This window comes from Meleagris gallopavo, chromosome 11 (genome assembly GCF_000146605.3).
Source record: "Meleagris gallopavo isolate NT-WF06-2002-E0010 breed Aviagen turkey brand Nicholas breeding stock chromosome 11, Turkey_5.1, whole genome shotgun sequence".
In the NCBI taxonomy this organism is placed as follows: Eukaryota; Metazoa; Chordata; class Aves; order Galliformes; family Phasianidae; genus Meleagris; species Meleagris gallopavo.
This window is the reverse complement of record NC_015021.2, coordinates 20,968,635-20,991,910: the sequence shown is the minus strand read 5'-3', so window position 1 is coordinate 20,991,910 and position 23,276 is coordinate 20,968,635. Positions and strand designations below refer to the sequence as shown.

Genomic DNA, 23,276 nt, shown 5'->3' with positions numbered 1-23,276 from the left:
AGGCCACACCTCACCATCCCTCTTTTCTCTCCTTTCCAGGATTTTGTATTAAAAGCTTGCCCTCCATTTGTACTTCCTCACCCTATGATACAGCTCTGCATCAGTTGCTGGAGATGAGGGAATGGTGCCTTGCAGGAGACGGTCACTAAGTATAGCAAAACAATTTTGAAAAGAAGTAAGGTTCAGAAAAAGAATAATTGATTTCTAATTGTGTTGTATGAGTGGAAAGTGAAATAAAAGACATGGATCAAGTTACAAATGGACAATTTGTCCCTGAAATGATTTCACTGTGGTAAGAGGCACAGAAAAAAAGTAGAATGGTTCAGGAAGTATTTCTGAAGATGCAGCTTTAATGTTTTCAGATAATAATCTTTATGGTAGAAGAAGATGGCTGTATGAAGGGCAGCTTTTGAAAATAGGGCTTGACCAATTCTATTTGCAAGTAGCAACGTCTCTGGAGGATTTCAGATGAATCCAAAAGGTTTTCTGCTTTCCATTTTTCTGAAGAAAGCAAAGGGATTTATCTAGCACATAGCTTGTAGGATACCTGCACTAAGGATTCCCCATCTTACACCGAGGATTTTGCAGTCAGAAATGAAAGTTCGAAACGCTTCTTGCTCAGCAAGGAAAATTTTCCACACTGATAGCAGTTGTAAATACTGGACAAATATCAGTCACAGTCTGCAACAATTTACTGGAGAGTTATATCTGTTATAGACAATTCTGTAATTTTATTAAGCTATTGTTCACCATTGTGAGGGAAAAGGTAAGGTGGAGGCTCAAGGGGAAGAAAACAGAAGTAGGATACTGGAGAAGATGGCAGTAGAGAGTAGCTAGATAGGCAGATACTTTGGTCTGTATTAGGTGTTATAATGGGATATATATATTTTGTTATATATGTCCTCAGCTTTTACTTAAGGCAAGTTTGGGATTATAACTGGATGACAAGAGATCATGTATTCACATAGTTAAGAAGTCCATATGTGAGATTTTATAAAGCATTGTTGTCCAACTAGATCACAGTAGGCAACAAGTTCAGCAAATGAGTGGTATTTTTGTCACTGTGTTATGAGAACAGAGGCTTAAGAAGTTTCTTTAAAACTGGTATTGGAAATGAGAACAGCTGTTTTCTTTATTTAACATAGTTAAAAATTATATACAGATATCTGGATAGCAACAAAGTTCTACTGGGTTCCAGCTCACCTTCAAAAAATGTTTCTTAAGTTCTCTTCCTAATAAAATCCTGAAATCATTAGTAAGAGTAAGCACACAGTTTCCACTTCTAGTCAATATAAGGAAGAATTTTGCAGTGGCTCTCCTGCAGACCATGGCTCTCTGTTCCTACTGAGGACATTGATCCTTTGATATTCCAACCTCAGCAGCTGTCTCTTCGTCTTCCTTTTTCATCTCAAAACAAAGTAATGTGTTCCTCAACTTTGACCAGTGAGATTGGCAGTATTACAAGAGGGCTAATCTTAACTGTCCAAGAACCATTAATACTAACGAAAATATGCTCTAAATGAGACATTTATACAAATCAATATACATTAAAATGTACAGTGTGCCAAGGCAAGCCAAGCAGAACTTGTTCTTTTATCATCATTAAAAATAAAAGATTAAAAGTTTCTCTTCCTAATGCAGAAAATTATGGTGAAGGAAACGCAACTCGAAATTGTAACAGCACATAAGTCATTAACTATACAAAAGATTTTAAAAGTAAAGAAAGGAACTAACGATTTAAAAAAATAAAAAGCAAGCAAACAAAACATTTTATGGTCTGTATTGCCTATAATGAAAATAGCTTCTAGAGAGAGACAGGGAGTCCTACGGCTTGGGAACAACTCTGCTTTTAGCACCAGGCATACTGAGCTGTAGATATGTAACCACACGGCAGCATCTCTTTTCTCTTTGTGCATCTGTGATATGCTCACTGCCACACCTCAGCTTCAGCCAGTTCTAAATGTCAAGGAAAGTTCCAGGCGTAAATAGCAAAGCTGTGTTTTGACGGGAAGAAAAACATAAGCAGAAGGGAGAATGAGGGCTTCCCTGATGCCTTGTGTCTGGTTAGCTGCCAGGTAGTCTCAGTGGAATGAAGTGCTTGAGGTGCTTGCAGCTCAGCCAGCCATGAGAACTTTTACACCAAGATTCAAGGACTTTTTGTATAAAGGGAGAGTTGCTTTCTGTACTCCTTTGTCTATCACATTTTGGGTTGTTTTTTTTTTTTGTCCCAGATACAATTTTTTGTCCATTTCTTAGACTTGCAAACTTATAAGAATTTGCAGGAATTTAACAGTGAACATGAAGAATACTGTGTCAAAAGAGCATAAATCACTTTGTAGCCATGAGATAAGACTGCTTTCTAACTAGTTTATTTCCTGTAGAGATTTAAACTAAAGAGAGCAGAATGCAAAAGAGTAGTAGGGGCAAGTCCTCAGGAGCTCTGATGATAACTCCCTCATAAGTTGTAATCCCACTGACACAGGGCACCAGCAAGAGGGTGAGCAGGAACAGCTGGGATCAGCTTGGGGTGCTTAGACAGAGGTTGCGTAAGAATTTGGGTAACCAATGCCATAATTAATCAAGCAATTATTCTAGTACTGATTTCCTTCTCAGTTCACAAGAGAAATCCAACTGTGGCTGAGTCTCAGGGCAGTCCTGCTTCCTTTCTTTCCAAGTCCTTCTTGCAACATTTCATTTAAGGTTAAAGATAAGGTGTGTGGTTGTGACTACCATACCACCAACTCCATTATGAAGAAAACCCCAGATCTCAACACTTCCTCCTTTCCTTTCTGTGTTACCTGCAACCAACCCCATGATTAAACAGTGCTGTGCAATGCAGTGCATTCTTCCTATTTGGATTATTCTATCATTTTGATGGAAATAAGAGATTGATTGCATCATGAGCACAAACACTGGAGTATTTCACAGAGCCTGGTAATAGGGCTTTTACTGTCATAACAGCAGCTTTTATGCACCACTTCGATTTCTGATCATCCTCCCTCCTTTGCTGTGTTCTCTCCACCAATGCCCCCTGCCCTTGCTATGACTCTGAGTCTCCCTGAGCACTCTGAGCATCTCCTCCCTTCCAGGAATTTCTAGGAACATCTCATCAGCTCAGCTGAGCACTTCAGTTTTCCAAGCCAACTGAATGATTGCTTCTTCTGCTGGTAATATCCCCAGAAGCAAGCAAGGGTCAGGGAATGTAAACCTTATTAGATTCAGTAGAAACTAGTACACTTGCTTAGGAACCCAAAGAGATTCAGACTGCTATGAGCATCTATTAAGAGATGCAGAAGATGAATTTTGAGTAATTAAGACTTTTTTTTTTTACTTAGATTCAAAAAGGGGAAAGATTAGGCAAGTGTTTGCTGAGAATTAGAGCAAAAGGCATTTACAAGAGGAACTGTGTTCCCCTGCATAATGTAGTTCTGAGAGAAACAGGTGGGTGAGGTGATCTCTGGGGGTGAAAATAAAACCCAGGTGATCCGCATGGGACTTCAGAAAGATGTCTTAGCTTTGATTCTTTCCTATCTGATTTCTGTAGCCAAATCTGCTGATCTCTGCTTAGAGAATATGCAGGCTAGCAAAGAGACAACACTTTGCAATGCACTGTGTGCATTTTCATAGGGAAGGACATTGTTCTTTCAGCATACTCTTTTTCAACTGCAGCTCTCCTGATTTAACGCACAAGAAATACATTTTATTTTTCCCCTCAGACTATCTGAGCATGAGGTGGGCAGAATAAAAACTAGAGAGCCAACACTGCTTTTAAATCAGTATGCTAACTATGTCAAATAGCCTATGCATACTAAGCAATGATTCACATTTTATTCACTTTCTATAATATGTTGACATTCAGACACAAGTTAGGATGCAAATATCCTTAGGCTCCATCACTTCAAGTAGTGGGGTGAGAAGCAATTTTCATACAAGATCAGATCTCAGAGTGGTAAGCTATCATTTAATGCCAGGAATTTGTATTAAAGAAGGTCCCTTGTTTATTGTTTTCCACACATTGTTTTGCGTGAAGCACTGCATCAGAAGATAGCAGTATGGGAATGGAAGAAATTAATAACCACTCATAGCTGCATTGGCAAACTACGAACATATATTTATGGGGAAGTTTTCAATTTCAGCATTTAACAGTTGAGGTGAAGCAACAATTTTTAAGCATTGACAGAAGACAATTATTCGAAAGCCCATTCAGAATTTTTGAAAGAGGAGATGAGGAAGTCTCTTAGGTAGAAGATGTTTTAATACAGATCCCTTATAGAGGCTCAAGGGCAGAAAGAATAGGTAGTTTATCATATTTCTTGCGTAGAAACAATTTCACTTTCAGCATACAATTGAGGAAGCACAATGTAAAAGAAGACATTGAAAATATGGCAGTTATGTAACAATACTGTGTTCTCCTGAGGTAAAACATATACGTCACCCTAAGCCCTGCAGTGGAAAAGCAGAACACACATTGCCAAACACAAGCAGAAAAGACATTAAACTGATGAAAGGACCGTGTTAAATGTCAAGAAAGGAACTCATAACACTGTGCATACAAGAAGAGAAGAGCTATTACTGATTCGAAAATAAAAAATATTACCATTAACAGGATAGACTCTACAGACTTCCTGACTACCAGATAATAAAAATAAATTAGAACTGTTAAAGCATAAGTTTCACTGTAGGTGCATCGCTGTTTGCTGTAACTGATAAGTTATTGCTCCTTTAAGCCACACAGTGTGACCGCTCACTTTTAGGAGTGTTTCATGTTAGTTCTTACATTTATAGTCCATTTTAATGCTTGACCTAGTTGATACAACATACAGCAGTGTAATGCAATAGAAAGCACAGCGATGACCGCAGAGAAGCAAGATCCTAAGCCACAAAAAGCAAGGGCTCACTCAAATGCAATAGCAGTGGGCAAATACATAACAAAGAATAGAAAAAATAAGTGCTTACCTTTAGAAGACCTTAAGTATGCAAGGATCTCCATCAAGATAGCCTCACCTCCACTGCCAACCCTTAAATAAGGTCTGGAAATGGGTGCCTCCTGGCTCCAGCCCTTCCAGTCACTCAGGTATATTGCATGCACCTGAGCTCCCCTGGGTTAGCCCTGCCTTCCCACCAGGTGCCTAATCACTGCTCCAAGCCCTGACAGCATTTCCACTACAAGCTTAAAATAATTAACTATTTCAGCATTAAGATCATCTCTAAGAGCCAACAAGTTATGTTTCAATGTTAATCACAGGGTAACCAGACCTTTTTAATTTGCGTTTATGTTATTGGAGATCGAAAATGAGTGTCCAGCAGTACAGTGTTACTAAGTTTTCATTTGGCCCAATCTAATTAATATCTGCAATTCACAATAGACCCTAAATACATAACAAATTATGTGCTTGTACTAGGGCTATAATTAAAAAACAATCCCAGCACAAACATTATTAGTTATAGTTTAAAATAAAAGCTTGTGTTCAATAACATTATTCTGCTATTTTCCTGCACTATAATTTCTCCTAAAAGATTCCTGTGCTCTGTAATTTCACAGTGCTCACCTTCCCTATTTGATTTTTTTGTCTAGATTGTTGTTACTAAGTTTGTTCTGATTTTTTAGGGTAAATGGAAAATATCTCTGAATCTTGTGGTAAGAGGAATATATCTGAGAGGTGATTGTCTTCCCCAGTACAAGGACTAGTTCTAAATATGTTATGATGCTGGATGATTTATCTTGAGGTTCAAACCACTCTCAAAACAATGACCTTAGTGTGAGTTATGCTGATCCATCAGATCCATGCACCCTGAAGGAGGGGTTACAAGCAGGAAGACTGCACCCAGAGTCTCCAGTATTGCACCTTCCCAATTAAAAATACCAGCATTAGGGCTTGGGTGGACTTTAACAGCAGAACATTTGGGTGTTTGGGTTGCAGCAGCTGCTTGGGAATCAGTGCTTTGCTTCCTGGCCCTGGGACAAATCCAGCTTCTTCCCTTTGCACTCCCTGTGGAATTTCTTTCTGTTGAGAGCAATCAAAATTGCCTCCCATGATTTCACACAGTTTGAAGCACAGTTTACAGTAATCTTCATTTAACAGCCTCTTCAAGACTGGTCAGATTTCCAGCTAAGAAGCTTTTATAAACCTCAGCTAATGCTTTCTGTCTCAGAGTGAAGAAAAAGATTTTGCCACCCTTGATTGTGAGATAAATGGATCAGATATTGTTTTTCATGAGAGATTTCCCAGGATTTTCACTCACATCTTATCAACCTATTCCCTTGGTTTAAAAGGTGATGCATTAACTTCTGCGTTCGTATATTTTATATCGCTGCACATTATCTAGTCAGTGCATTCTCTCAATTTCTTTCTGGCTTCGTTTAATTGCGATTGCACATCTCTTATGGCTCCGAGTGACCTGCTGTGATTTGTTTATCTAATCACAGAAGGGTTTGATGGTTTTCAGGAGCACTACTACACTTAAAACTACCTAAAAAGATGCACTTGCTTCTACATTTGAATGCATATTTAACACTTTTGGCCCCATTATTTTCCTGAGTAATGGTCCAATCTTGCAGGGACTTTACCAAGTGTTAAATTATTGCAGTTTGTGGATTCCTTCTTTAAATGTTTGCAGTGCTGAGACATAAAATGCCTAAATACGTGATAATCTTCAGGACAGAATCATATTTTCCTTCCCTGTTTACTCTCTGAAAGTGTACTGAGGTGAAACTAGGTCCTTAATTCTTAGCCTAAAGACGAGACTAAAGGATTAGTCTTTATTTTAGATTGCAAAACTTAGCTTTCCAAAACCGTTCCGAAATATGCCCTCTCACATTGCCTGATACTGAAGATTTACACATTCCCAGCCCTGTAGAAGCTTGCTTTCTCTCTGAGACTTATAAGCAGCCTTCAAGAACAATATTTGAGTTTACCCCTCAACTTTCAAATTTGTGTGGATGAAGGCAGAGTCACCGGCTCAGAGCGCTGTCAGTATTTTGAGACTTCACAAGTTCAATTTCTAGTGCAGGGCTTCTTTTCCCCACATTTGCTCATTCCTGTGAACGTCAAAGTACAGCAGCACTGCATGAAGCTCTTCCAGACTTCTGGCTTGGCACACATTGTAGAGCTTTTTGCGATAAAAAGTTGCCTTACGTGGATGCAGAATCCTGTAAACCCAAAATATATTAAAAAATATATATATATATTCTAAGGAAAAAAAAAAAACAAAACCTACCAATATTCTGTATCTAAGATGTATAAATACCTGGGTATTTCTAATGCGGAGATTTTGTATGATGCGTTATTTACTCTTGCAAAAGAGTACTCCTTCAGAAGCATCTTGCAGCGCATTTCATAGCTGTAGCCAATGGCTGCAGGAGGTACAGAGAGGCCACAGAGTGTGGAAGCATTTTCAGCCCATGCAAGCTATCAAGGACATTTTCAAAACGTTGACCTTCATGCTAGCCTATCTGTGATGGTGATTTCACTTCTGGAAGGTTGTATGCATACCTCTGCTTTTAAAAAAGACATGTGAAGGCACAGCTTCTTCTCCATGGAGAAGAAAGGAGTGCTGGATTTCTTCAGTGGCTGCTCTGCTCAGGGCATGCAGGCAGAGATGCAAACCTCCACTGCTCCACGTCCTTAACTCAGAGTCCTTGCTGTTCTCTCACCTTGGTCCCCGTGCCTGACTTTGTCCAGCTTTATGGAAAATAGAACTGTGTTTGGTTTGTTATGGGTTTGGTTTACAGAGATCGAAATATCACCTCTCTCGCCCTGCCTGTTTTTAAATGCCAGTTAAAACTTATTTAAACTTATTTCAAAGTATACACCAGAAACATAACAAAAGCATAATGAAGCTCTTTAGGTGCCAGCCACTTTTGGCAGCGTATATCTCTACCCTTGTGAATCATTGCAAGCAAAAAGGGAAATGCATTGAAACCAAGACCAGATTCAGGCAGTGACTCCATTTTGGCAGCTATATTTTATTATGATTTCATTTTTCCTGAGGTTGCTGGCACCTTGTTAACGGTAGACAACACTGATTTAAATTCTCCATCACAGAAAGGCGATAGATGTCATAAGGAAGACAATGATTATGGTTTGGCACTCTATTTTGCTTTATCAAATTCCTCTGAGTGGATAAACTGAAATCCAGAAGAGTCAAACCTGGCATGGTGGATACTGGGAGAACTCCATTAAGCAGCTGTACTCTGATACTAGTTTTCAAAAAAAAAGTCACAGAACATAGTAAATAGGTAAAACCAAGGTCAGTGGTGTGAATTAAGGAAGCTGAACCAATATGCCACGGTGTTCACTTCAAGAATGGACCCAAGATGATTTATGTGGACTAATCTTATACCTATATGTAATCATACTTTTAGAGAAGGGTATGAGCATGGTCCAGTATGCCATTGGTTACACTGCACTGAGACAATGTAGGCACTTTTCCCTTATAAGCCAACCATAAACTGCGCTGCAGCAATACTAATGTAAATTCACAGAAATAGAGCATTTCCTAGACTAGCACTTGCAATTCAGGACACTTAGTAAAGGGATTTCACACATATTTCCATTTTGGTCATGCAATGGGAGCATAGGTTGGGACTGTACATCCTTGTGCTCTGTGTACTAATGCTACAGAATGGACAGGTAGTAGAATTACGTCGCAGCTCATCAGCTGCCTTGCTGCTTTATGTCTGGGCTGGAGGGAGCAGCACATGCTGCTGAGTGCAAGTATCACACAGCCTATGCAAACAACCTGGGCTCTCACAAGCAGCATCTTTATAATCAAATTTTTTACGTTATATAGTTTGTGTTAAAGAGAAACAATTCCTAGTGAGGAATTCTTTGTGCACGTGCCTATGCTAGTGCTTGCATTTAGTGTAATCTAAATGTTCAGGACAAATCCTTATTTTGGACAAACAGAACTGAGAACATGGGAACATGGAGAGGTATTGACTAGGTCAAATACAACATTTATTCAAAAACTCTCAGTCAATTATCATTTCAATTTTGTTTGCATGAATTCCGCATGCTTTGCCTGCAAACATGGCTTTCTCACAATTTGGAGCCAAACTGTAGTTCAATTGGAATCATAGTGGAGGTATCCATGGTGGAAATTTACCTTTTTATTCAACTACAAAGTGTTGAAATGGTTTCAGAGTCAAGTCAAACCAATTGTTTGCTGTTTTGTTGCCAGTATCTTATAGCCAGGCTTTAGTACAGGCGGAGAAGGGGGGAGAGAAGAGAAACTGTTAATCTAACAAATGGCAGCGGTTATCTGTTTCCTTAGAACAGAAAAATACCTTTATCTCCTTCTACAGAAGTTGAAGAAAATCTTCATATATACTCAAACAAAAGTTACCAAACTCTTTAGATTTTAAGAGGAGTAGAGAAATCTCTCATGTTGTAATGGGAGATTTGTGTCGACATACTGTCCCCATCATTCTGCCTTCCTGAAAATACAAAGGCAGTAAACTGTTTCCTGAAGTGAGAGTCCACTGAGTTGCACTTGGTATGTGTTTGAATGTGAGGATTCACTAGAAACTGAGCAATTTGCTGTAAGTTCATTAACTGCTCCTGTTGACTGTACTGTTGATGACTGTTGTCTCCAGCAAGTAAACGGTGTAGGACTGACAAGGATAAAAGTGATTTTTTTTGGGGGGGGGGAGGAGGGGAACAATCTGGGATTTTCTTGTGGGTGAAAAAAATATATGTAGAGTTTTGTTGTAAAGCAACAAAATTTTGTGAAATTACATCTCCAGGAATACTAAGCCTAAAAAAGGATAATAAAAAAACTTGAAAGAATACTTTCAGGTTTTGGCAGTCTGTTGCAATACCAGGTGGCTAGTCTTAAAGCTAATTCCTGAGTTTTTGTAGTGTAACTGTAAAGAGGAAAGTAGACAACATCGTTACCCACAGAGTTTGAATTAAATTCAGCTTTGTTTCAGCAGGGTATTAATGGGGTTCCTGCGAGAGAGAATCTCTGGCTTTGAATTCGATACTGGGCTGAACGTAATTTGGACAGGGCTTTGCTTCTTCGTGGTTTTTGTTGCTGCTGTTGCTTTTAAAGCTATGAGAATGTTTACAATTTGGATTTCTACAAACTTGTTATGTTCATTAAGCCATTTCCCTGTGAAACCTTGCATAAGCTACCTGTGTCAGTAAAGCCTTTTCTGAAAACTAAGAGAGGTTTGCTTTTTCCTTACTTAGGTATGTGTGGTGCACATGCATACATTATAATTGCTCATTACTAAATGAAAAAAAAAAAAGCAGGTAGCTCTGCAGAGTTTTCCTTCTGGCAAAAATATTCTGACAAATGCTTTGAAACACAGAACAGAGCAGTTCAGCTCAAGGCCAGATCAAGTCACCTGACAAAATGCCATCTCTGAAGATGTTAAAGAAGGAACTTTGAATTAAAATGGTGACCATAGAATCACTAAGGTTGGAAGAGACCACCAAGATCATCCAGTTCAACCATCAGATTCATCAGAAAAGAGGACCATTGAATAGACATGTCATCACATCGTGATATGAGCCTGTTGCTTTTTTTTCCTTCTACATCTCATTTTTCTTTTGATAAAAGGTTTAGATTTAATACATTTTCTAGCTTAACAGGAAAATTACTTTAGCAGTATGGGTATCTGACTTGACAAGCCATGCAAATCTAGTGGCATTTGTTGTAGATTTCTAAACTTCGTAGTTAGTCACAAATATTTGAAGTCAGCAGTGCAAATTGAAGTCAACAATGTCTTTCAGCAGCTGGTTGTAGAGACTGATCTCCATTATTTTCACTTTTGTCCTTTAAGGTAAGACTATTCAGTAGCAAATGCCAAAGTACTTCCATTCCAGCTAATGAGCATCTATATTCATGAATATATTTTTTTCTCACACTTTTAATTTTTCAAATCTCTGAAATTAGGAACTACCACATCACTACAATTTGTTGTATGGCATCACGGTCTGTGTCATTTGTGATGTCACTTTGGACATGTAACAGTGTTTTGAGATACCTGAGTTGTATGGATACATCTCCAGTATTTGATTCATCTCAAAAAGCCTTGAATCCTAGGGGAGTTATGTGTAAATCTCTTACACACGTGGTGCTGTCTGAACATAATATCAAAATGAGTTTACATTTAGAGATTTGAAAAATAGGTGAGCAGATGGTGGTTTATACATGCGATTAACTGATTTGCAGTGATTAAGACAAGTATAAAACTGGATTTTGAACATCTTAAGAAGTGAACATTTCTCCTAGCTGCTTTTAATGTTGTGAAAAATAATAGTAACTTCAGAGATAATTCATAAATTTGGTTGAAGGAAAAGCCTTAATACTCCTGGTAGCTGTCTCATTTCTCAGTGATACAAATATTTTCATTTCCTGTTGTAGAAAAACCAAGGATTTACCAAAAGTATATTAGAAAGAATATTTTTACTTAACTGCAAATAGGAGTCAAAATGAACTGTCATTACTTATCATTTGAAATTTTATTTCCAACTTTATATGAAAAAAGTCACAAAATGAGGATTTGATCCCCATCTGCAATATATAGAAGTTAAATAATTTTGTATATAAACAAATATAGAAGATCTGGTACCTATTTTACATGAAGCACTGGCTGAATTTTCAATATTTAATGAAGCTCGCCTTTTAGTTTCAGCGTTGTTTTTCTAACTCTTTGGACTTTTGAGTATGTTGTGATTGATGTATTTCAGTTGCTGGTATCCATTGTGATTTGCTTTAAGGATCACTGGTTTAGTTAGGATAGAATCAGACAACCTAAACTATCCCCAGCTGCTAAACATCACCATCTTTGCTTTCTTCAAGGCATTACTAGCAGCAACCCTTTATAAAGTCCTGCATGTAATATTCAGTCATTCTGGCAGCTCACGTCCTTATATACAGCACAACAGGTACTGTAAGGGCATCACAATGTACCTGTACCAGTATTTAAAATTCTGTCTCACGGATTTCAGCAATTGCATATTCACCTCAGATCTACTCCTGTATATGCATTGCGGCTTCTCTCTGGGCAAACAGTTCCAGAAGATATGATCAAGGGGAATGCTAAAATAATATTACGCAGTCAACACATATCTTAACTTGACCTTTTTTTTTCAAATCCAGCAATATAAATGTAGCCAGCCTCAAGTCTGGAAAAGTAAATTACACCAATAGTCAGCTATAAGTCTGAGTTTTTATAAGTTGTTGTAAGCTTTTTAATAATCATCTTCTGCTCTAAACGAAGTAATTTCCTGCGACCCAGATCTTCCAGCTCAGCCCTCTGGTAGGGATCACTCCAGTCCACAGCTGCCATGCTGCTGCCCGGCCTGAGAAGGGGTCATCCAGTGCCTGGGGCACTGGGAAGTAATTAGACCTTGCTAATGCAGCAAGCACTGGTTCGTGGACGTGAGCTCTGAAGCCTTAATTAAATCTAGCTTCAAAGCCAACTCAGAATGCCCAGAGTTGTGGTCAGCAAGGATCGCCTCTTTGTTTTAATTGTGTAGTTGTAAAAAATGCCATTCTTCGCATTCTAGAGTCTAGAAAATCACGGGTTTTAGTACAAATAAAATACTGAAAATATTAAAGTTAAGGCGACTTAGAGAAAAGCTGGTTGAAATGATGACTATGGTCGTCTACTGAATGCCACTGAGCACGCCTTGAGCCATCACTAGGTCAGGTTAGCTGTACCCTTGTCTTTGAGTCTTGAAAACCACAGAGATGGAGATGAGGTGCAGAGCAGTATTTCTATGTTAGCTGTCCCCCTAAAATTAGAAACTGGAAAAAAAAAATCTGAATTGATTTCTATTTCCACTTTCTGTACAAGCTAACACGTGGCCTTTGAAGGAATGCAGCGAAAAGGAAAGGAGAGGGGTTTGCATAAGTAAATTCATTAACTCTAGTCTCTGAAATTCTGAAGAAACAAACAGGGATGAAATTGGTACTGCCTGAAGTGTCGCTACATGAAATAATGGTAAAGCACACATATTTGAGAATAATACCTAATATCAGCTGCTACCATCCAAGCAAAGGCAAAATGGAATTAATGTAATGATCATCTGGAATATGTTATTTGCATTTTGCTTATATAAATGCTGTCATCAGCGTGCTACCCAAAACTTATATTATTCACAAATGTGAATTTTAATAGAATGTTTCTATTTGGAAAAGATATTTGCATATGATTATTTTTTTTTCCCAGAGAGATAAATTATTCTCTTTAATACACCAGAGAAATAAACTGACGCCCCACCAGCAGCCATAGAAATGTAGTTCAAAAGTCCTTGTGATGTAGAGGGATATTAGCATTTCTGCAGAAAATAATAGGCTATGATTTTTCCTTTTATTTAGAGAAATTCTCTTTTTTTTTTTTTTTTCCCCCCTTTTGCTTTACCTGTAACTTCATTTATTGAATTTACAACTAATTTGGTTTTGAAGTGTAGCAAAAGGGTAAAAAATTGTTGATATATTTTGCAACTCTTGCATCCAGGAGATATTTAGGCTTGTAAAGAAGATAACACATTGAGCCAGGAAATGTTTGTTACATTTGGAAAAATACCTTTGTAATTAAATGAATCTGTGCACACTGCATGGGTTTTTAGGCAATAATTTATACAGCCTAAAGTGTGTTCACCTATTTTCAGTTTATGAGTGCAGATACACTGGGAACAAAGATATACCTTCTGAAAAGATAAGTGCTTTTTAGAGTTTTCAGAAATCTCTGGGGTTTTAATTAGGGATTTTGATAGCTTTTGTATACTAGCTTCTAAAACCTTTTTTACTTCAAAATAAAATTCAGGGATTTTTTGGTCCTCTCTTGATCAACTTTAAGACCAAAAATAAGGGTGCAAAAAATTTCTAAATACTAATGAGCAGGTTTTTAAAACAAGGAAACAACTTTTGACAGCATGTAAGGATAGGTATATGAATACGGGGGGCTATTTTATATATCAAGACATTCTAAAGCATTTGTAATTATAGGAATATGTCTGTGCTCCTGAACATAGGTGCTGGCTGGTTAAGTGTGGCATTGTAGTACTTCCCATTCCAAGCAAGTCTTACAGTGTGAGCTTTGGGTGTGTATGTATGCATCTGTATATCCTGCCATCTAAAATCTGTCACTTTTCTTGCTCTGGTAATGGTTGTTGTTGAGGTAGTGGGCTTTAGAAAAAAATTAACATGCATAAGGTCACTGGCATTTGAGCTACTAGCTAAAAGTTTAAAATAAAGACACACCTCTTTCCCTGTAGGGTTCTAACAGTCTCCTGAGCCTCAATCACCTTGCTGAGCTTGAAAAATGAAGAACCTGTAAGAAAATGTGTAAATAGACAAACAGTGCTTTGTGGTGCGAATTCATGGTCTCCTTTCTTTCCCTTCAAGTGCACATCAGGAGCAGCCTCCGCTCCAGTAGCTCTGACCTCCTGAGAGCATCCCAGGGCTGAACCTCCATCAGCGAACGTTCTGTGCCACTGGGCATCTTACAGTGCCCGTTTCTGTAGAACAGAGACCATAAAATGACAAATCTGGGGGTGTGCAGACAACCACTGAGTTAGCTTATCTCTTCCCATCCCTACCGTGGTGCTGGAATATGGGAGGCTCTGAAAGCAGCATTGTGGATTGGGTGAATTTAATTCTTCTGAGCTTGAAATGCACGTTCATTTAGAAACTTGGAGCTGAGAGCGATACGTTCAGTTAAGCAGTTTTATAAGGGTTGAAATTAAATGTCTCAGAATATCATTATCTGGCACTGAAAGCTTGTGCCAAGGCTGAAACTGGCTGCACTGGAATTGCGAGGGCTGAATTAGATCACATGCTAAGTGACAGGTGAGCTTAATGGGTTTTGACTGACACAAGCAGAGCTGGCGTAAAAAGACTGCATTCCTCAGCCCTGTACTGAGCCTGATTACAGGCAAGATATTATAAATCCTTTCTCCGCAGATGAGAATTGGCTCTGCGAGGGCTAAGCTATTAAAACTGCCCTGCTATAGGCACTGAGTGTCGATGGCAATGCAGTTACCCCAAAAGCAAAGAACGTTCACGTTTCCAGGGCAATGACAAAGCTAGAAATGTATCAACAAGCATGCTCCTCACACCATGAATTCTTTCTATTACAAAGGCAAATGGTCACCAGAAATGAAGAAATAGAAAAGGGGAAAGCTGGCTGTTCTCCCAGCCAACTGTAACTGTAGTTCTGCCCAGCACTATCATGGACTCAAACAGTGAGCGCAGCAGTGGGGGAAAAACAAGCAGATGAAGAACATAAGAAAGAATAAAGCCAATGGATGCTGCTTAAAAGATTCTTCTACCTGTGATAGAGCTAAGAGCCTGGCTCTGGCTGAAAACATCAGAAAAACCAGCATTAAAAGATAAACAAGGCTTCTTGAACAGGATGAGGGAGGGGATACAACTGGGAGGAGCAGATTTACTGGGCTCTGTGGCTCAGCAAGGAGTGCATGCAGTGCCCAGTACCAGTGGGCTCACGGATGACTCTACCAGCAGGAGCTGAGATAGAGATTAGAAGGATGCAAAGTTCTTTTTGCTACAAATAATTTATGGTCTTTAGTGTTCATAGCTGTTTTGAAACGCTGTCTTGAGCTGCAGTTTAGGTGATAGCTCTGTCAAAAGCGTTTTCAATCAGCAAAACTTTAATAAATACTTCATGGCAAAAATCATAACACATACATTATGAATTTGACTTATCTTTGGAAAAGAACATAATTCAAAGTAATTGTTGACAATCTAATACAGAAAGGTTGTGGGTTGTTTTTTTCCCCACACTTTTCTGCATCATCCCGAGACTGTGGAAGTTTGACTCAGTGCATGATGCAATAGGAAACAGATGGCAGATTTAACAGATTTCAGGTTTAGGTTATGCTGGGTGAAACCCTGTAGAAAGTTTCTTTTTTAAAGAAATATTAGTGGCATGATTTTAGATACTGATGGCAAAGGATGTTTTTTTTTGCCTGATAAATGTTTAATATTTTATTTAATGAAAGTGTTTGGATACTGGAGACTCATTGTTTCCTTCTCTGTTCTTTTGTTTTGTTTTCCTCTTTTGAATTACAAATATTTATTCGAGAACTTTATAGAAAAGGATTGAGTCTCATAGGACAAACCTACAATGACAAACATGTAGTAGGGAAATAAGATGCTAAAATTACATGGCACGTTTGAGTTAGACACAAAGCTCAAATAGACTCAAATAGCCTTCCTCCAAAAAGACCTTTACACTCAAATACTTGTAATTAATTTGTAACTGAATATTTGTAACAGCCTTGAAAGCAACAGTAGGGCCAAGTGTGCTATCTTCAGCTGCAGATACATGCCAGAATTCATTATGGTTACTAAATGAAATAATGCTATCTTATATTTTTACCCCTTATATTTGACTACTATAAATCAAGAGAGAACAGATTTCTTGGCTAGTGCTCATTGCAGCCCTGAAAATCATTTAAGCGTCTCATCCTAAATCTTTATATGGTTAAGATCTCATTTGACTTCAGTATGCACTGAGCTTCACAGTTGCCAGCATTACCTGCTGGGTTCGGCAAAGAGTACCAACTTAAGCAAACCAAAAAGGAATATATTTTGTAATGTTGTCATGGAAATTCAATCTTCTGCCATCACAAACCCCAGAAAGCACTACAAAGAGAGCTAATGTTGATAACAGAATCATATCTTGTTTTCTACATTAAGTGCAATATCTTTGAGATGTGTGTACCAGCATCCATACAGAAAAAAAAAAACAACAGAAAAGTAACAAGAGTTACCTTTGTAGATGTTTTAGTCTTCATAGTAAAATTTCTAAAGTGATAGAAAGAAGTACTGATGGGACCCTCAGCTTCCCAATGAGAATTCTCCTCTGGCAGAATCAGTAGTTTTTTGCAGATGACTTTGCAGTGATAGGCTCCTCATTCATTGGCTGTACAAAAGAAATAATAATAACAAAAGTGAATATATTTGCATGTGAATATCATGATTTCTCTCCTAATTTCTGTTTTTTGGCGGGTTGCTTGTTTGTTTGTTTTGGAGAGGATGAAATTCCCTTGTGGGAAAGGCTTCAAACATGATGTTCTTTCTGCTGAGTTGGTGGTATAAATGAGAAGGGGAATACCCAGCAACTCAAGGTGTGCTCCAGACCAATTGGGATCCAGCTGCTGGCATGCTTTGTCCACACTGGCTGTATGAGTTGGCAAGTGTGGGAAATGGACATCAATACACTACTGCTTTTCCATTTTGTTCCCAACCTGAATGTGCTAACCTTGACAGCAGTTCAGAATTAGGAGTTTCTCTGGTGACCCAGGACCCTTGTAGTTCTGCATCTGTTTTCCAGATCCTTCCAATCTGTTGTGCTGTTACCCACTTGGCTTGCACAGAGGTCTGTACAACTACTCAGAGGAGGCTTCAAATGCTTTAAATGAGGAACTTCTAAAACCATGTTGTTTGATGAAGTTAAGGGTTTCAGTTTGGCTTTAGGCACATTTCCTTCGACTGATAAGCATGAGCTGCATTTCTTTTCATTGAACGACAGGCAGTATTACAGCACTCAGTCAAGCAGCTGTTTGAAGACACCTCAGATGATTTGTCTACGCTGCAGTGATTCATAGCTCCGTTCTTATTTTATAAAAAAAGAAAATGGAGAGGATTCTGTCTTCTGCTGCAGTCTACCCGCACCCATGGCCCCTTTTATCCTTTTATTAAGTGGTCCTGAATACCTGGTCCAGTTGGAGGATCTGAGGCATCTTAAAGCAAACGCGGTGCAGAACTACCAAGAGCTTACTTTATCCAAACTTCTACGTTTGAACTTGTATGTCTCTGCTTTGTATTTCATGGCACAGTGTGCCCCGTTCTTTGGAAAAGTGTGCTGACTGATCACATAGCTGAGTGCCCTAACGGCATTCCTCGTCCAGAGCAAAACATTACTTCTCTCAAAGCATTGCAACAAATATAAAAAAATGGAGATGGATGCGAGACTTTACATACAGTTTCACACTTCAGGTTCTGATTTATGGATGCTGCCGATTTAACCAGAGAATTAAGCCTTCTGTCAAAATCCTAAGGTTTAATTATAAGAGATGGCGTTTGTGCCTACAACTCTAACTGAAAGCATACCCTTTCTGAAAATTGTCCTATAAATGATTTGTCAGGTTTTACACAGGTGTATAGAATGAATTTGCATGGAAAACAAAAGATCAATGGTATCTGTGCTTAGGACAGTCCAAAAGACCATAGGTGTTGCGGATCAATGGGGTAGTTAAAATAGATAATTTCATGCAACATCAAAGAGAATATTAGAAGACAAAAATTGCATTCTGAGTTGTATCTCTCTGGAAAACATAGAGACCAATTAAGGTAGGGCTTCTAAAGAGCTTGTATGTGAAGCTCAACGTTCACAGATTCCATGTAGAGGGAGTAGGTGCAGGTCAGTCCATTGGGAATTCTACACACCTTCAGTATCAAGTTGGAATTCTCAATAAATAAATAATAATAATAATAAAAAGCTGTTACCATTTAAACCAACATCCATGACTTAATTTCCAGATTTAAATTAACTCATGATATTTAGCAAATATTGTTTAAAACTGAAAATACTCTAATCCAGACAATCAGTAAAACACCACGATTAGTTCTACTAGCTATTTTTAAAATGCCTCTAATTCTAGCTACATTTTTCCTGTACCAGTGTCCAAGAACTGAATCTTATCTCTATCTGCTGGCCTAAATAATACATTTTCAACCTTGTTCACCATGTAGTTTCTGGTAGACTTTTAAGTTTGTTTTGATTTGCACTGCAAGGAAATCTGAGACTCAAATATGGAGTTTCTGAAGAATCAATCTAAGAACTGATCTTATTTGATGTCTTCTGTAGTCCTCTGGAGAAAAATGGAAGTATGCTAATGAAATTGGCTGAGAAAATGGGATACACTGTACAAAGAAGAGGGCAGCAATATCACAGAGAAATTTGCAGATGACATTTGACAAATAAATAGTAGATGCTGTTTATAACCTAAGAGCATGAAATGTGATGTTATGCATTGAAGGATGAACAGTTTGGAATTGAACAAATTTGAAAGCTTTATCAGGTGAAAATGATTGATAAATATGTCATGGCATCACTCAGATGGGACCAGGTGACGAAGATAAACTATAGGGAGCTCAGAAAGGGAGGGGAAAATGGGAAATAGCGAATTAATATGGGCAAATTCTGTGATTAATTACTGAATGAATTACCAGCTGGTCACAACAACCATGCTGTGTGCTATCTTTTTGTACTCCCTTGCATGGTATGGTGTGCGGGTTTGAAAGTACCTGTGGGGTGCTGATGACCCACACTGCACCTCTGGGTGGTTGTCTCCATTATGACTATGCACAGTTATGGTCTTGGCAGGTAATCAAGTTTTCGCATTATTTGCCATGTGCATTTCCAGCTTTTCTTTTTTAAATTAATCCCAAATAAAGCTGTCTTTTCTTGTCACTTATTCATAAAAGGCTATTATCTTACACATAGTTATCTTGTTATGTTGGGTAATGATCTAGTCTTCACAAACTTGAATTTGATTGGTATTAATTAGACTTCTACTTCTGTGCCTGATGAGCTTTGTATTCAGTCATTGCCTTATTTGACCTGGAATCTCTATCAGGCTGATAATTGTATAATTACACTACCATTCTGCTTATCCCCTTTAAATGTTGACAAAATGCTAGATTTCTTTCACTAATCCAGAAATCATCTAAATTTTGAACGGGCATTAGAAGTCAGTGATAACAAATATATTGCTTTAAAATGATAAAATCCTTGGAGCTGGAAGGGACCTCTGAAGGCCATGTGGTCCAACTCCCATGCAAAGAGCAGGGACACCACAGCTAGACCAGGTTGCCCAGACTTGCCTTAAAAGTCTGTAGGAACAGGGCATCGACCACAAAACAAAGTAATGTTTTACAGTGCCTCACCACCTGCACTGTAAGAAATTAATTTGTTTTGTTTAAATCCTACAAAATAGCCATGTCCTGAAAACCTCTGTTTTCAGTTAGGTACATCCTCACGAGTCCTTGGGCAGGATATTCACAGGTGACCCAGAACTGACTGAAAATGTAATGCCTGGGGAGTTGCCTCTTATTCCTTTTTCCTCTTGCACTCATTCTCAAACAGTTCCAAACACTCACAGAGCCACGGGTACCGCAGTTAATTCTGTGGTGTCTCCCAGATGTGAATATCTCACTCATTTGGTTTGCTCCATGTCTGTCCTTGTTCATTTTTACAAAACAAAGAAAGGAAGTGAAAGCAACATGATGCAACCACGGCTTACAGCCACTGCCATCACACGATGAAGAGCTAAGATGCAAGGAAAAGAGCCTCTTTCAGTAATTTCTCAGAATCCTTTGTTCATTAGTCACAGTTTTGACAAGCAGCTAACTAAGATTCACTCCATCTCCATCTTAGAAAGAAATGACAAGTCACTCAAGGTTTAGGCAACAAGTTGATCAAAGGCTCAGCAGCGTTAATGCTGCACTTAGTAGTGGTAACGACCATCTACGCCTACCAAAATAGTTTTGTCAGCTCTGCTTCACTCAGGTTTTTAAACCACCCAACACGGAGGCAGGCAGATAACCTGGCAGACAAACAAAATGCCTCAAACACAACTGCCTTTGACTTCAAAATCTGAACTCCTCACATATTCCCATATACACTTGTTTTTTTCCCCTATTCGTTACACATGGCACATTCTGATTTCCTATCCCCTTCTTTGCAGTATTGCACTGATTCAGTTTGTATGACTTTGAAACTTTGAAAAAGCAAATTTTATAGCCTTTCCAAGTGTTTATAACTTGTTTTTAATGCATGTATGGAGCCAAATTTTGGCTGTGTAAGTTCTGCAGTCCCAAAGTCACTTGAGTGAGTACCCATATTTAGGAGATAACGGCCTTCAAAGTGCGTTTGATATCCCTTGGCAATCTTTTATGAGGATACTTTTTGCTTGTTTTTTTCCATTGCTTATGTCATGCAGTAGAGGAGAGAGCGGTGGCATAAAAAGAGAAGGTAATGCGTAGTAAAATGCAGAGAGCTATTAAGTGATTCTCTTCAAATAGAAAAGTTTACCTTGGAAAATTCGCATACTAATCATGGCTCAGGGACACACTGTTTTATTAAAATGGAAACACACGGCTGTAGTGCACAAGCTAAATAAAGAAATGATCTTGTGCTCCAGTGACCAGCCATTACGATATGTAAATACATGATCCCATATGAGCAAACTGTTATAAGTAAAAATGTGTGTAGGTATTTTAACGTAATGATGTAGGAAGAAAAAGAAAACTAAGACTCTCTTTCCTAATAAATAATCTATCTCATTTTTATAAGATCCTGCTAGCAACAGATTAGACATGTATATACTCACGTCACTGTTGGTACCAGTACAGATTCTCTTTCCCATTGGCATCTCAACTTTCTCTACAAATAATCCTCATCAATCACAGTTTGCATCCCAGCAGAAGTTCTGACATTTCGGTAGTTATTTTTGATCTGGAAATGTAAAAAATAAAAATAAAAATAAATACTCCCTTGAAGTTTCAAGCTCAAGAGTATATTCGATGTTTCCAGAATATGATTTCCCAACATTGTTTTGTTGATCACCTTTAGAAGCAGTTCATTCTCCTATTTTATTGTTGGTTGGAAAGTGCAGGACAGATGTACTCAATCTTGCACAATACACAGTGGACTCTCCCTCCCTTCTCACTATGCTTGCAATTGCCTCGACTCAGAATCCTCCCACACTGTGACCTCAGCTGACCAAGAGTGCTGTAATAATAGCTTTCTTCTGTAAGCAAGCATTCATTTTTCAGGATAATCACGACAATTAAAGCCTACCTGTGTTTGCGCATAAAATAAAAGATAGTCAGCTTTAGAAAGAAGCGAAGAATGTCAGCATCAAAACTACAACAAGCCAGAAAAATAGAATTACAGGTTCTCAGTCCCATGTTTCTATCATTGTCCAACGGTGATGCAGTATGAGTTACAACACTGGGCTTATGGACTTCTGTGCTTAAGTTTTAAAAACTTTGGATACTTTTAAGTGAAATCTCTATTTTTACCACTCAACCTTTTATACATTTCGTGCATCTGTAAGCCATATTTAGCAATTCCACCCTTAGGATAAATTGGTAATATTGTAAAGTGTACGTGAGGTATGACTTCATGGAACAGCACAACTCACTGCTGTCTTACTGTTGCTGAAACTTTTGTGTGCAAAGGCATAAATAAAACCTTGCAACTCTTATGCACTGGGTACAAATAATAAAATTCTGTTTTCAGTGTTAAAATAGATACCAATATACAACATGTAATATATACACTACTATTTTTCTAACTTCACAAAGTGCCAAAACTTCAGTTCATAGTTTTAATTTCTGATCTTTATACAGACATCTCGTTAACAACCCTCATTTCCTTGCAAATTATATACTGAGGAGGGGAAAAGCTGAAATACAGCCACACTATCATGTCATGTTTTAGACTCCTGCACTGAGTTCGCTTGGACATGAACTCCATTTAAAAGCATCCAGATTGTCCACGTACTGGAAGATGAAAGTTTGTTAATCATATTACAAACGAGGTAGTAATGTTTTGGAAGTCTAGTCAAGGATTTCTCTCTGCTCCCACAGGTTCATTGTTTCAGGATCTTTTTCAGAACCAAGCAATGCAATAGTAAATCAGCATTTCAGCAGGCAATTCTTGATGCTGTTTGCTGCACTTGCTGTTTTATCACACAAATCAAAGAGGTAGCATTGAAATGCCAAATGACAGCTCACTCATTCATCTAGAAACTAATATACTAAACAAAGGGAAGAAACCAAAGGGAAAAATAAGGATGAATTGGACTGAAATAGCAGGGCTCCATAATGATCAGTCTGACTTCACATGTATGGAGCAAATAACCATCCAAGTTAACAGCTCTAAGAGTAGCCTTCTCATCCAACAAGTATTATGGCAAATCAGAAGAAAATCTAGTATACTTCCAGTCAATACAAAGAGATTGAAGTCTTCAGGCCAAAAGTTGCTAATGCAAAAATGTAGTTTTATTTACATACTAAAACCAGGTGTCTTATGTGTTACTTTTAAGTTCTATAGGAACCTGGAATTGCACTTCAGCACAGGTCAGAACCCAGCATAAGCAGCTTGTCACGTAAAAGTCTGCCTTTAATTCTGCTATTGCCCTAGAAGATTTCTCTTCCCATTGTCATTATCATCATTATGCTTTTTCTTTTGAAAAGATTCCACATCATCCTTTCTT

General features: G+C 38.2%; 1 long non-coding RNA gene across 2 annotated transcripts; it reads right to left on the bottom strand.

Moving 5' to 3' along the window:
• Positions 1-1,107: 1,107 nt before the first annotated feature.
• Positions 1,108-21,850, bottom strand: LOC104912711. 2 transcript variants are annotated; one of them, XR_004160878.1, is made up of 5 exons: positions 21,620-21,850; positions 21,384-21,508; positions 16,758-16,909; positions 14,224-14,293; positions 1,108-7,150 (listed from the first exon to the last, which is right to left on the bottom strand). It is a non-coding gene; the product is annotated as an uncharacterized LOC104912711 (long non-coding RNA). The 2 variants fall into 2 exon arrangements; XR_004160877.1 differs by lacking the exon at positions 1,108-7,150 and adding an exon at positions 12,291-12,765.
• Positions 21,851-23,276: the final 1,426 nt, after the last annotated feature.